Source organism: Ambystoma mexicanum, chromosome 2q (genome assembly GCF_040938575.1).
Source record: "Ambystoma mexicanum isolate Mex_15411 chromosome 2q, UKY_AmexF1_1, whole genome shotgun sequence".
In the NCBI taxonomy this organism is placed as follows: domain Eukaryota; kingdom Metazoa; phylum Chordata; class Amphibia; order Caudata; family Ambystomatidae; genus Ambystoma; species Ambystoma mexicanum.
Genome location: NC_090924.1, coordinates 442,878,785 through 442,892,410, shown reverse-complemented (window position 1 = coordinate 442,892,410; position 13,626 = coordinate 442,878,785). Strand labels below are relative to the sequence as shown.

At 46.1% G+C, this 13,626-nt stretch overlaps 1 protein-coding gene across 10 annotated transcripts in view; it reads left to right on the top strand.

The window, feature by feature from the left end:
• LOC138569489 (catechol O-methyltransferase-like) overlaps window positions 1–13,626 on the top strand; it is a 399,903-nt gene that overhangs the window by 290,031 nt on the left and 96,246 nt on the right. The window lies entirely within an intron of this gene.

Below are 13,626 nucleotides of genomic sequence, written 5' to 3'. Positions count from 1 at the left end.
AGAGCAGCACACACAAACACAGCTAATAGCAGGGGACATTTAACTAAAGAGAAACGTCTTGAGGTTTTGTTTGAAGAATAAAAAATCCTCCATTTTCCTCAACTCGGGAGGCAGCAAATTCCAAAGCTTGGGCCCTGCCACTGAAAAGGCACGGCCACCCAGACTCTCTTTCCTAGATTTAGGTATTTGCAGCAATGCTGCATTTGGAGATCTTAAGGAGCGCACCCGAGTTTATTTCTCCAGTTTATTTATTTTTATTTATTTATTTATTAAATTTGTTGTAAGCCCAGACCCTGAGGTATCACGGCTTAGTTACAGACAACATAAAATACGGTGATGGTAATGATACATGCAATGGGACAATACAGAGTTGGTTATGTCTCAATATTATATACGCTTCTGTAAGTTTGTATACAATTATTTACATTTCTATACAGTGAAGGTGCAGCGTTGGTCTGGGATACAAATATCTGGGATCAACTTAGAACTGGTTAAATAACCACGTTTTTAGTCGTTTTTTAAATTGTGGGAAGGACGTTTCATTCTTAATGTTGACGGGTAGGGCATCCCAGTGCTTTGGAGCAAGTACTTTGAAGCTGCTGCCCCCTGCTTTTTCTCTTTTTAACGTGGTATTTCGAGGTATTCACTGTTATTCGGTCTGAGGAGTCTTGACTGGGTTTTCTTGGTGACTATGTTGAGGTATTTGGGGACTTTGTTGGCGATACATTTATGAGTGATGCTGAGGGCTTTGAAGAGTAATCTGGCTTTGATGGGGAGCCAGTGATTTTGTCTCCTAATGTTGGAGTTGTGATCAGATTTTTTTATGCCTGGAGCAGCTCGGGGTGCTTTGTTCTGCATGAGTTGGAGTTTGGATAGGTTATTGTTGGAGGTGCCTAGGAAGAGGATGTTACAATTATCAAGCTTAGATAGTAGAAGCGCTCTTGCTAGAGTCATGCAATTTTTTAGCGACAGGAATTTGCGACTAAGATATAAGTTTAGCTGTGTAAGAGGTAGAGGAGGCTAGGGTGTTTACCTGCTTAGGAATATTGAGTGTCGCATCAAGGTAGACCCCGAGTGTCTTAACTTGCTTAAGTACTAGGATTGTGGTGCCATCAATGATGAATGATGAGTAAGCAGACTGAAGGGAGGCGATTTTAGATGATGATCCTAGTATGAGTAACTCTGTTTTGTCATCATTGAGACATAGGCTATTATTGGCCATCCAGTTTTGGATTAGTGAGTAGATTGTGTTGTTAAGCAATGAATCTTGCTCATTGTTGCCTGTTAGTTGGACAAGGATCTGGGTGTCATCTGCGAAATTAGTTTAGATGACACCCATGGCATCCAATGCTGCGAAGAGCAGCTTGGTGTAGGCATTGTACAGGGTGGGGTAAAGGCAAGAGCCGTGAGGGACGCCTATCGGGACTGGTATGGGATCTACTGATCCTTTCCCGATGGCAACTCTTGAGGTCCTATCTGCGAGGAAGGATTTAATACAGTCAGTGGCATTGTTGGAAAGGTTGAAGTTGTTTAGTGTGGCACAAAAATTGTCGTGGTCGACCAGGTTGAACGCCGCGAAGAGGTTAAGGAGCATTAGCAGGCAGAGTTTACCTGGATGGCCAGGCACCCCTTGTCACTTAGAGCACGGTGCATAATCCACAGCGCTTCTTTCATCAAGCCTAGCAACTCTACCCACCCACTTGCTTGAAGGGGCTTTTTCCGCACTCTTGACTGTGATGTTCTTTCCAGAGTGCTCCCACTCCTTGGGCACTCCTGCCCACATGACAAAATCCTGTTTAACCTAGAAAGGGAGGTTCACATGTCTCGTGGCAAATCAAGAAAATCAATTCAACAAGTATCCCGCCAAGCTCCGATAAGATGCCTACTGTGCGAATGCCGCCCCAACCCGTCACCTAGGAATTCCTAGGGGCCTAATGCATCCACTCAGTGCATGCAGACCAAAAAGTTAGATTTGAACCAGTTGCAACACCCCCAACTCTCACCATCTTCTATAACACATTTAGTGTTATCACAACGAGAGAAAGTCTGTCCCATTGCCCTAACTGGCGCTTGGCTCCATCGTCACAATTTTCAGTTGTGTGTTGGTTCTTGCCAGAATGTTTTAACTCCCAAAGCCTTGAGGGGCTCAATACACTTGTGAAACTGCCATTGTCTTTCTACCATGGCCATTGAAATCTCAAAGTGTACAAAAAAGCTATGCTCGCTTACCAAAAGTGGCATGTGCACGACTGCATTGTTGGTCCCAAAGAAGAAAGCTCAAGATCTATTAGGACGGCTTGTGGTATCTTCTGAGCTCCAGACTGTGATGAAGTAATTTCCTGCCTTTCCTCAAGGAGGCATGTGGCAATTCTGTGGGTTGGGAGAACCGACCTGGCAATGTCCCCACACCTGTACTATGACCTAGCGGGTGGGGCAGATGAACATTTCTAGGACCCTTCCCATTAGTTCAACAGTAGGGCCGCACCCTGCAAAGGCCCTGCTTCTTCACTTTGGGATCCCGGGCCCCACCCCTCTTTTGGGAACTCCCACCCCCCTTGGCATGAGGATACTTGGTGCATGGAGCCCCTTGATACACCGATGTGGGGCCCATTCAGGTCACAAGACTGGTCTACCTTGAAATCATGCTATAAGCAAACAAGCCACCCAACCACGCCCGCTCATGGTGCTTGAGAAAGGCAGGGAACTGCTTCAGTCAATCAGATGCAGACCACTCATGTAATGCCCCGCTGCATAGACGTTGGAGGACCGGCGGGAATTCTGCCTGACTTCAAAATGGCCATCGGGCCTTTACAGTCCTCTGTAACCATGTTCAACCAATAGCTTTGATTAATCTACATTAGAAGAGGAGTACAACAGGACTAGAAAGGTAATTGGAAGTGATTGATGTGTAGAGTGGTTGGAAGGAGTTGCAAACCTTGGAGCAGTACAGAGCGCCAAAGAAACGCCATGGCCCATGAGAGATGGACGCAATAGCAAGTCGGGTGCTATAACTCTTAAGCTCCACGCTAGTATGACTTGCAGGGCAAGCAGCGCATTATAGCTGTAGACGCACGCAAAGTGCGAGAACATGCAGCGTGAGCGTGGCGCTGCATGTCTTTGGCACAATGCTCTACATAGCTGGAGCAGCGCGTGCTCCTATTTTTTTCGGCTCCATACAATATGCTTGGGAGCGAGCTTGAAAGAAAAGTGTGCTGGGCCCTATATCCCTCGAGTCATGGTGTGCAGTGTACTGCAGGCTCTATCCCGGAGACTACGAACCAAGACAAGAAGCGTGTTGGGTGCTAAATCTTTGAGAATGAATAAGGAAAGAAGTGTGCTGGGCGCTATATCCCAGGCAACACGTTTGCTGAGCGCTACATCCCTCAGACTGGGAGCCAAGGAAACACGTTTGCTGGGTGCTACATCCCTCAGACTGGGAGCCAAGGCAACACGTTTGCTGGGCGCTACATCCCTCAGACTGGGAACCAAGGTAACACATTTGCTGGGCGCTACATCCCTCAGACTGGGAACCAAGGCAACACGTTTGCTGGGCGCTACATCCCTCAGACTGGGAACCAAGGCAACAAGTTTGCTGGGCGCTATATGCCCGAGACTGGGAACCAAAGCAAGGAGTGTGGCGGGTGCTATATTCCTGAGACTGAGTAATGGAAGGAGCGTGCTAGATGCTTTATCCTTGACACTGGGAACCAAGGCGCAAGAAGTGTGCTGGGCGCTATAAGGCTAAGAGCGTGAACCATGGCAAGAAGCATTCTTAGTGCTAGATCTTTGAGAATGAGTGAGGAAAGCAGCCGTGTGCTGGGCGTTATATTCCAGAGACTGCTTAAGACAATAAGTGTGCTGCAGGGTGCTATTTGTCTGAGACTGAGTAATGTTAGAAGCGTGCTGTGCGCTAAGACAAGGCGTGCGCTGATCACTGTAACCCTTGGACTTGGAAGTGAAGACAAGGAACGGGGATGGTGGGCACTATACGCCTGAGCTAGACAGGAAAGTCAGCTGATTGTTACCCCCCTGGTTGGAGGAGCATCTCCTTCACACCTGTACAGGTCTTATTAGACCTGATTACCGCAGTAAGAGAACTGAACTGCTTATTAACTTATCGGCAGTGATCGAAGTGAGTGGGTACGGTCCGTAGTCGGGTTCCACTACTTTTATTATTTTCTGTTTACCATTCCTCTACATTTTACAACCATATTCACCATTCTATACATAGGAGTTGTCCGTTCATGTCCTTGTGCAAGTGTAAAGTTGTAATGGGAGCCTTAGTTACTTGTCACTTAGACTATTGCAATTCCCCGGCCGCAACACCTTGTCACATGCTGCACTATGCTTCCGCCTACCCTCTCCCCTGCTGAGACCACAGTTCCACTACTTTTTTCGGTACACTTCTAGCACTGCTAATAGGGCAGCCCAAGGTCCCATAGTTTTCTTCAATCAATCCTTACTGTGATCTAGTAAAGATATGCAGAGCAATATATTGTGGTCACGTGGGTTTTGTTGATCTACCAAGAAGAGGAAAATATATATGCTCGTCGTATCTCTTGAAAAAACCTAATTGGATCACTTGGACACAGCTCAAGCGAGAAAGTCAGTCACAAACTTCTTGGGATCTTCCTTTCGGCCAATTCCTTCAGGCCCAGAACACCGAGGCTGCCCCCTCTTCTTTGATTCTCCACATCTTCAAGTCTGAGGGTCTTACTTTTAGGATCAAATCATCGGCTCAACAAACTAGACCAAACCTACAAGTCCTTCATTATTGACGGCAATGACATTAAAGTCTCCAAAGATACTAAGACGCTAGAGGTCCATCTTGACTCCTCGCTTTCTCTGAACAGACAAATAAATGCAGTTAGGTCAGCTTCGGCCTATACCCTCAAACTTATCACTGCCTGTAGACCCTTCCTAAACTCCACCAACTGTATCACACTCGCCAGAACTCTTGTTATGGCCAAAATCGACTACTGTAGTGCTCTCTACCTAGGGACCAGTCAGTCTAACCTTAATAAATTGCAAACTGTACAAAATAATGCCTTAAGGGCAGCCTTAAACATCCCGAGACGCTCTCATACCTCCTCCGTCAGATCGGACTTACGCTGGCTCCCGGTAAAACAGAGAATTGCCCTGAAAACCCTAGCTTTGACTCACAAATGTCTGAGCAACAACGCCCCACCTTACCTGTCCTCTCGCTTCTCACACCACACCTCCACTCGACCTACCAGATCAGCCCAAACTCACAGCCTCATCGTGCCTAGATGCAAACTCCAAAAAGCTGGTGGGGTGAGCTTCCCCGTCCTGGCCTCCAAACTCTGGAACACCTTGCCCACCTATTAGAATTGAACCATAATTCCACTCCTTCAAGAACAATGCTAAAACATGGCTGCTCTCCCAAGACTCATGAGACCTTGACACAGTCCAGACTCCATGTGGGGTGCAGGACTGAATATACACTTTCTCTCTGCTCTGTCCCTGTATTATATGCTGTTTATGGTACCCTTCGGTACATGTATATATGCTGTATAGTTTTGTAACTCACTGTAACTACTGCTTTTTGTAACATGTTTAAGAGTATGTACATGTATATATGCTGTATATTGTTGTAACTTCTGTAACTACTGCTTTTTGTAACATGTTTAAGAGTATGCGCCCAGTTGCCCCTGGGCCTGTTTTTTTGCGCTTTATAAATAAAATAAAATAAAATCTATATCTTGAAGACGGCGGTGATGCTGATTTTTAGTGTCTGCTCTGGTGCAACGCGTTTGTGTTGGAAGGATGACAACTCAGCGCAAAGCAGGTTCAAATCCGATCCCGCGCTTAGAAACCAATCTATGGTATGAAGCGCGTTTTAAAAGGATAATTATAATATGAGATTCCTCCGTAGCACTCCTCCTGAGTCTGATTTAGTCTGTGTGTTCGGACTTCCGCTGCAGTTGCCTGCAAGTAGTGGTAGCAACGTCCTCAAGTTTTATATAGGCATGGACCCAGGCCTAATGCGCGTGAATCTGCTCTTGGTAGGCCATGCCACTATGACCCACTCGCAAAAGAGATGGTTGTGAAGCTGGGCCGGAGGGGGGATAAGCTGTCGGGGCTCCGAATCTTTTCTTACAGTTCGACAGGTGCAGGTTGCATGGAACAAAGCATACTGGTTGGTCAGGGGAACAGTTTGACCCTGCTTGACCCTTGATATGACGAGGCTTTGCATTTGGTGCAGGCCTGTGCAAAGGCATTGCATTAGCCATTGGAAGTCCTGAGATTCCCCCTTCCTCCAACGCAGCAGTACTTTGTCCCTAACTGGCTCATGCCTGGGTAACCCTTCACTCTGCTCGAGAACCATTGTTCCTGTCCATGTACACCATCCCTATCCTGGTTAGAGACCCTGGATGGAACAGTGAATCTTTTATCAGTTCTAGGTCTCGATCGGGCAAGAGGGTGGTTGGTGGCATGCAGGCACTCTGATCTACACCGGTTGCCATCTCGGAGTGCTCCAAGTCCCCTTTTTCAGTCACCCCATTTAGGCAGGAGGAACCCATAAGTACAGATCTACCCACACATGGGCCAGACTCCCTCCATTCCCCTACCCCCGGAAGTTCCACTATTGTCTCTGATGATAAGACTGGAGATTCCAATCGTGCATAGGTGATGCTTAGGTGCTGTGGTGGGCAAGGGGGAGATGCCACTTTATGTGTGGCACGGGTTTTCTAGATGTACATTTGGTACATAGAAATACATTTGGTGGTCGGGCTTTCTCAGGAGCGGCCTCGGTTCTTTGGAACTCCCTTCCACTCTCTTTGCAGGCTCTCTCTGATCATTTGTATTTCAGGAAAAAGCTAAAGATGCTTCTTTCTTGTCCTAGTATCTAGGACAGGCCATGCTTCTCTTTCATTGTGGTTGACCTTCTGTGGACTTTGGATTCCTCAGCAGCAAGATACCCCGGTGTCCAGTTATAAAGTCGCCTGGGAAATGGCCGCCAGTTGGCGACATTTCCCCAAAAATTCACCCTCATTAAAATCAGTTTGCCCAAATATTCCACGATGGGAGTTAATAATCTAAAATGATAACCCTCATATATTATTTGGGGAAAGTATTTTAGGGGTCCAGAAAAAAAACGTGCCTACCTGGCAACTTTTGGCAGGCGACATTATCACATGGAACCGTAAGGGCTTGTCACAGAGATCCAAGCTCACTTGCCATAAAAGAGTACCAAAGGCCGGCATGGCTAACTCAGCTTCCTGATCGTTGAGGTTGATAAACTGCAGTATTAGAACTTGGGGATAGTAACACCAAACAGTGCTTCAAAACAACACAGCTGCATCAGAAAGGGATACCTATAAAAAAAAATAACATAGCCACGGTGTGGAGTAGGTCTAGGGCTTGGTCCCACCTTTGTCACCAGATGCTACTGAGAATCTGAACACATCTTATCTCAATGTCTTCTGTGTAAATGTTTGTCTACTCAGATTGTGTTGACATTTCGTCCACTTCCCCTTGTTCTTCACGCTGGCCATTTAACTGAAGGGGCCTTAGACAGGGCAGCACTGACCAAATGTCACAGGTCAGTTTATTTTATGGTCTGCATATTTGACACCTACAACGATTTGCTTTTTTAGGATTTCAAAAGTTTTTCATCTTATCATGAATAAGAATCTTCTGAGCTGTGTTAACCAATCATAAGCAGAGACCCTAGGGCAGAGCTTGTCTTGTTGGGTGAATTTACACCTTTAAAATATAGTAGGAAAGCTTTTATGAGATTGTGTGGGCTCACGTCAATTAGGATTATCAGACTTGTAGAATTCATTTTAAGATGGAGCTCCTTTTCCATGACTTGTTTCTGTAAGGAATAATAAAAAAAAAGATATTGTTCTGTCGGCTTATCGTGTGATTTGTTCTGTCGGCTTATCATGTGATTTGTTCTGTCGGCTTATCATGTGATTTGTTCTGTCGGCTTATCATGTGATTTATGTACTTTCTAAGTCAAGTCTTGAAAATCGGGTGGTCTTTTAGTTCTTGAAAGTCAGACCATCACACATAATTGCACCTTGCTGCACGACAAAAACTGTGAAATAATGTTCCCAATTGCCAGAAAATGCAGACTGGGTTGAAATTCCAGCTCTGCCACTAAAGTGTAGGATCCTGGGCATCTCATTTATTTTCATAATACCCAATCTGTCTCATGTGTCAATGCTTGAAAATATTTCAAAATTGTCAGCCCAGAAAAGTGATTGAGATTTCAGGGTACCCTCTTTTTTATTAAAAAAAAAAAAAAACCCACTCAGGGTTTAACTGATTACAGTTTTTCTCATAGATAATCATAGGGGCCATTTAATTAATATTACACACCACTAAGTCCTTTGTTCCTTGGCTGGCTCACGGCAACACCCCTTAAAAATCATAGGCCTCTTCTAATCTCAGTCTATGTGCAGATACACGCACACTCCTGGTAACTTCTAATCCATATCTTCTGTCTATGCTATGCCACGTGCATCCTCCTCCTTGCTTCTTAGGCCTCTTCTAATCTCAGTCCATGTTCAGATACACGCACACTCCTGGTAACTTCTAATCCATATCTTCTGTCTATGCTATGCCACGTGCATCCTCCTCCTTGCTTCTTAGGCCTCTTCTAATCTCAGTCCATGTTCAGATACACGCACACTCCTGGTAACTTCTAATCCATATCTTCTGTCTATGCTATGCCACGTGCATCCTCCTCCTTGCTTCTTAGGCCTCTTCTAATCTCAGTCTATGTGCAGATACACGCACACTCCTGGTAACTTCTAATCCATATCTTCTGTCTATGCTATGCCACGTGCATCCTCCTCCTTGCTTCTTAGGCCTCTTCTAATCTCAGTCTATGTGCAGATACACGCACACTCCTGGTAACTTCTAATCCATATCTTCTGTCTATGCTATGCCACGTGCATCCTCCTCCTTGCTTCGTAGGCCTCTTCTAATCTCAGTCTATGTGCAGATACACGCACACTCCTGGTAACTTCTAATCCATATCTTCTGTCTATGCTATGCCACGTGCATCCTCCTCCTTGCTTCTTAGGCCTCTTCTAATCTCAGTCTATGTGCAGATACACGCACACTCCTGGTAACTTCTAATCCATATCTTCTGTCTATGCTATGCCACGTGCATCCTCCTCCTTGCTTCGTAGGCCTCTTCTAATCTCAGTCTATGTGCAGATACACGCACACTCCTGGTAACTTCTAATCCATATCTTCTGTCTATGCTATGCCACGTGCATCCTCCTCCTTGCTTCTTATCTTTCTCCTGCATAGTTCACGATCACTTGTACATTAATTGAGGCTGAGAGTTGTGTGTCCATGCCCGTGTGTGTGTGTGTACCTTTCCAATACTGCTACTGGACCTGCACCCACACTGCAGCATGCATACCTTGCTTGTGGCTGCTATCTGTACTTATGCTAGAACACAAGTTCCCTCATCATGGACTACCAATGTTGCTCTTGGATTGCCACTTGTTTATTATGTCGAATCTAGCATTGCTGCAGGTGGTCAAGAGACTTCATGGAAGTTCCCATGTTTATTTTGATAGCTGCCAGGCCAGCAGATCAAGCTCTGGGCTGCTGGGCTGTGGCTGGGCCGAGGCAAACGGAGGTTCTTGGATCTCTTCATTTCATTGCTTTGAGAAGGGCCCCCAAACTTGACTATTTTCGGGGTGCCAAAAAAAATTAACGTGTCTTCAGTTGTGGATTGGTTAAGAAGCTTAAAGCATGAAATGATCCCATACTTTTATTTTTGTATTTATAGCAGCGCACCAAACCCTCAGGTATCAGGGCGCTAGTTACAGTAAGTGTGAGGTGACAGTTTTCATCCAGTTACATAAGAGACAAAGTTAGGGTAATGCATAGACCAACGCACCCGCGCCTCATTGTATGGTGCTACATTAGGCATACAACACATGAAAGTCAAGTTAGGGTATTGCACAGACCAACGCACCCGCGCCTCATTGTATGGGGCTACATTAGGCATACAACACATGAAAGTCAAGTTAGGGTATTGCATAGACCAACGCACCCGCGCCTCATTGTATGGGGCTACATTAGGCATACAACACATGAAAGTCAAGTTAGGTGCTGATCCGTGTCTACTCACCACGCCCCTCTTAAAGGGCCCATTACAGGGGATAGGGCACTGGAGCAGAGAAGGGTGAGGGATTACAAAAAGAAGATAGTTCAATGCAGGGGGGAGAACAGGAGGGAACCTGGGGAGAGGATAGAAAACTAAGGGTTTTAGGGAAGCCCTCATGTCATGAAGGATTCAGTCCGGAGGAAGTCGGTGCAGTCAACATGGTGACATAGAACTCCACCCACAGCACCGCCTTAATCATCCTCTGTAATCGGCAAGTGATGTACACTTTTTGTAGGGATCCCAAGCTGTTTCATAGACTGACTGATAACCTACCACTGCACCGTCTTTGATCCCGCCGAGGCGCTACGGCCACTATAGTATGGCATCCCCGCCACATGTCCACAGTTCCTCAAGCAAGACTTCCATGCAGAAGAATGATTGTTTGCCAGCCTACTCAGGTTAAGTGGCCATCATTGGAGGGCTTTCCTAGGGACACACTGGGTGTGGAAAGATCCCCATTAGATGTAGCATCACCAATCTTATCTCCTGACTTGCAGCCAGGGGATAGCTCAAGCACAACTTGCTCACCATGGTTACAGGTTGATGACATGCACATTGGTCCAGTACCCTGGTCAGGTGACTCAGCCTTTCCTCCTGCGAGATCGATAAACGAGTGGGTAATAGTGACACCAATCAATAAGTGCTTAGAAGCTGGAGGAATTCGTCATGATACACTATTTAATCATCAAATGATTATTACGATGATATAACTTACCAAGATGGTACATATTCACCCAGACTTAAACTCCTATTTATCTTCCAAATCACTCATCATTACAGACGTAAGGCATCAATGCCATCCCTTTTCGGGACTAACAACTCGATAAGATGGCTACCATGGGGGAAGATGGCGGTTTGAGCAGAGCAGACATGAGCCGCTCTGGAACAGCGCTCCTGTCGGTTTGTATTCTGGTGACTGTTTCACCCGATCCGCCGATTTTACGTGATCCCCCCCCAATTTACTACTTCAGCTCCAACGGCATCCGTTGCACCCATCGGAGGGAAGACCAGTATATGCACCCTACCTGATGGCGCTTCATTATTCCCACCCACCGACTCCCGTCACTGCAGCGGTTTCCTGTTTTGCTGCAGACTGAGGAGGAATTCCAAGCTAAGGCTTTCTCTCCCCCCATCCCCCATTTGCACTTGAGATCCTCCAGTCTGAGTAGCGGAATGTCTCAAGCTTGGAGATGGAACCAGGCAATTATCCACGAGAAGACATCGCAACAGTTACAAAGCATGTTGGCCCAGTGGCCTCAATTGCTATACGACTAGAGAGTGACCTTGTAGGACGGTATAAAGCAAACAGTCAAGGCAACAGCTGCAGGAACCCCAGGGATATCACCATGGAATTGATGTCGACACTGAAGGATTAAGGATCGAGAGTGAATGGTCGAAGAGTCAAAGGTTCAATGCAGTGCCGTCTATGCCAAGAATTACCTACAGGGTAAACTGCATACATTATGTTATGTCAAAGGAACTTTTTGAGCGTAGGTACGCCGATAGTAGAATATTTGGGGAAAGTGTTTGATTTTAATGAGGGTGCATGTTTTGGCAGCCATTTCCCAGGCGACTTTATCACTGCACTCCTACTCTTACCACACTGAGCTATACTTTAACCCTTTGGGGCACTCAACTTTATCAGTATGCATTTAAAATGCAGTTGTTATACTTGAACCATGTATTCCCCAAAGAAAGGTGAACACACTACACAAGTTGTGCTATAGTGAAAACACAAACTGTATGTACTGTAGTGAATGCAGAATTCACTAAAGAAGTACTTGGTCATGTTGGTAACCATTGTCAAAGGTCAGGTAGCATTTTTGTTGTAGACCGTGGAACCTCATCACTACCATATCTGTACCCACTGAGTCAGTGCTCACCCCACCACAACATCGGCATGGCACATTATCCCGATGCTGCCGCTGCCACAGCCACGACGAGAGATGCGCCCACCATTTTCGAGTAAGGCAAGCTGACAGAAGTGCCAGCCGGCCACCACTGTGGCTGATTGGCACTTCTGTCAGTCACTGTAACTTCCTCCTGTGACCCTTCAAGTGAGGGGTCACAGGAGGAAGTTAGTGTTTTTTTGTTTCCCCCTCCCCTGGTCCCCGAGGTGTCTTTAACCCTCGGCGAACCTGGGGACTCCGTGCTAATTTCTATATTTATAAAAGATGGCTTGAAAAGTGCACAATTCAAGCCATGTTTTATAAAGCTTTGCTGACGGACAAAGACGCCGCAGGCTTTGTCCGCCGTCAAAGTTTTATAAAAGATGGATTGAATTGTGGACTTTTCAAGCCATCTTTTATAAAAATAGAAATATGGTTTGAAAAGTATGCAAACCATAAGGTACACACACAAATATGTAAATGTTTTATAAACATAATGTGTAACATTTCTAAGTTAATAAAAGATGGCTTGCATAGTACACAAACCATAGTAAGGTACGCCCACAAATATATAAATGCTTGCATGCATTTATTTATTTGTTTGCATACCTTAGTATGGTTTGTGTACTTTTCAGGCCACGCCCATCCCGCAAGCCACGCTCCCTAATTATTTCCTACCCCACTTAAAGCCCTGCACCCAGCCCTGGTTTGACGTGTTGCTTTACTTTTCCAAATGCACATGCTGGACTAGAATTGCATAGAAATAAACCGTGGACGACCTACTCTTCTCTGGAAAATATGGCACAGAAGAAAGTCCACTGTCCAGCTATATGCTCTGCTGTTTGAGGGCCAGGAGATATCGAAGGAAGCAAATTTAACTGGCGATGCACTCGATCTGCTCTGAAAGGGGACCGCCATGGGGAGTGATCGCACAGTGGCAGGTTGTTGCAGCAGCCGCCCGATCGCCATCCTTGCCGTTGCTGCCCCGCCTCCCAAAGTGAAACGGGCATCGCTGAAGCTCACCTGTTGGCACTCTCTTCGCAGGGAAATGTCCAGGTGAAGCCATTTTATATTTTTTTGTGGTTGGTTGCGCGACGCGGTACACCTGAGGGACTGGTCAGTATGACGCACGCGTTATTTATGTTTTGGTGTGCTCTAGCAAGTGGGAGCTCAGGGCCGTGTCCCGCTTGTCCACCCCCTGCTTACAGCAATATCTCAACAGTCAGCGCTCAAGTGTCCCATTGCCAAGTGCCAGAACCAGAACGCCATCCAGTGCTGTATTTTTCCCCCTTGGAATGTTGGGACTTGTAGTTAGGAAAGCTATGGCCTTCCCACATGGTGAGAAGACAGTTGTGAGAAACTTTTTGGAACAATGGTTGAAAGCTGCCTGTGGAAATGTGCCTCGGAGACAGACCTGGCCCCGTTTCTATGCATTATATATCTGACCTGTGGCGTATGAAGTACGGTGGGCGGTGGCTTGTCTGAGTAGTCGGCTGATGCGCCAACAGCCAGTCAAGGGAATTGTGTAAAGATGCACACCCAGTGTAATTGGGCGTTTACTGTACCGTGATT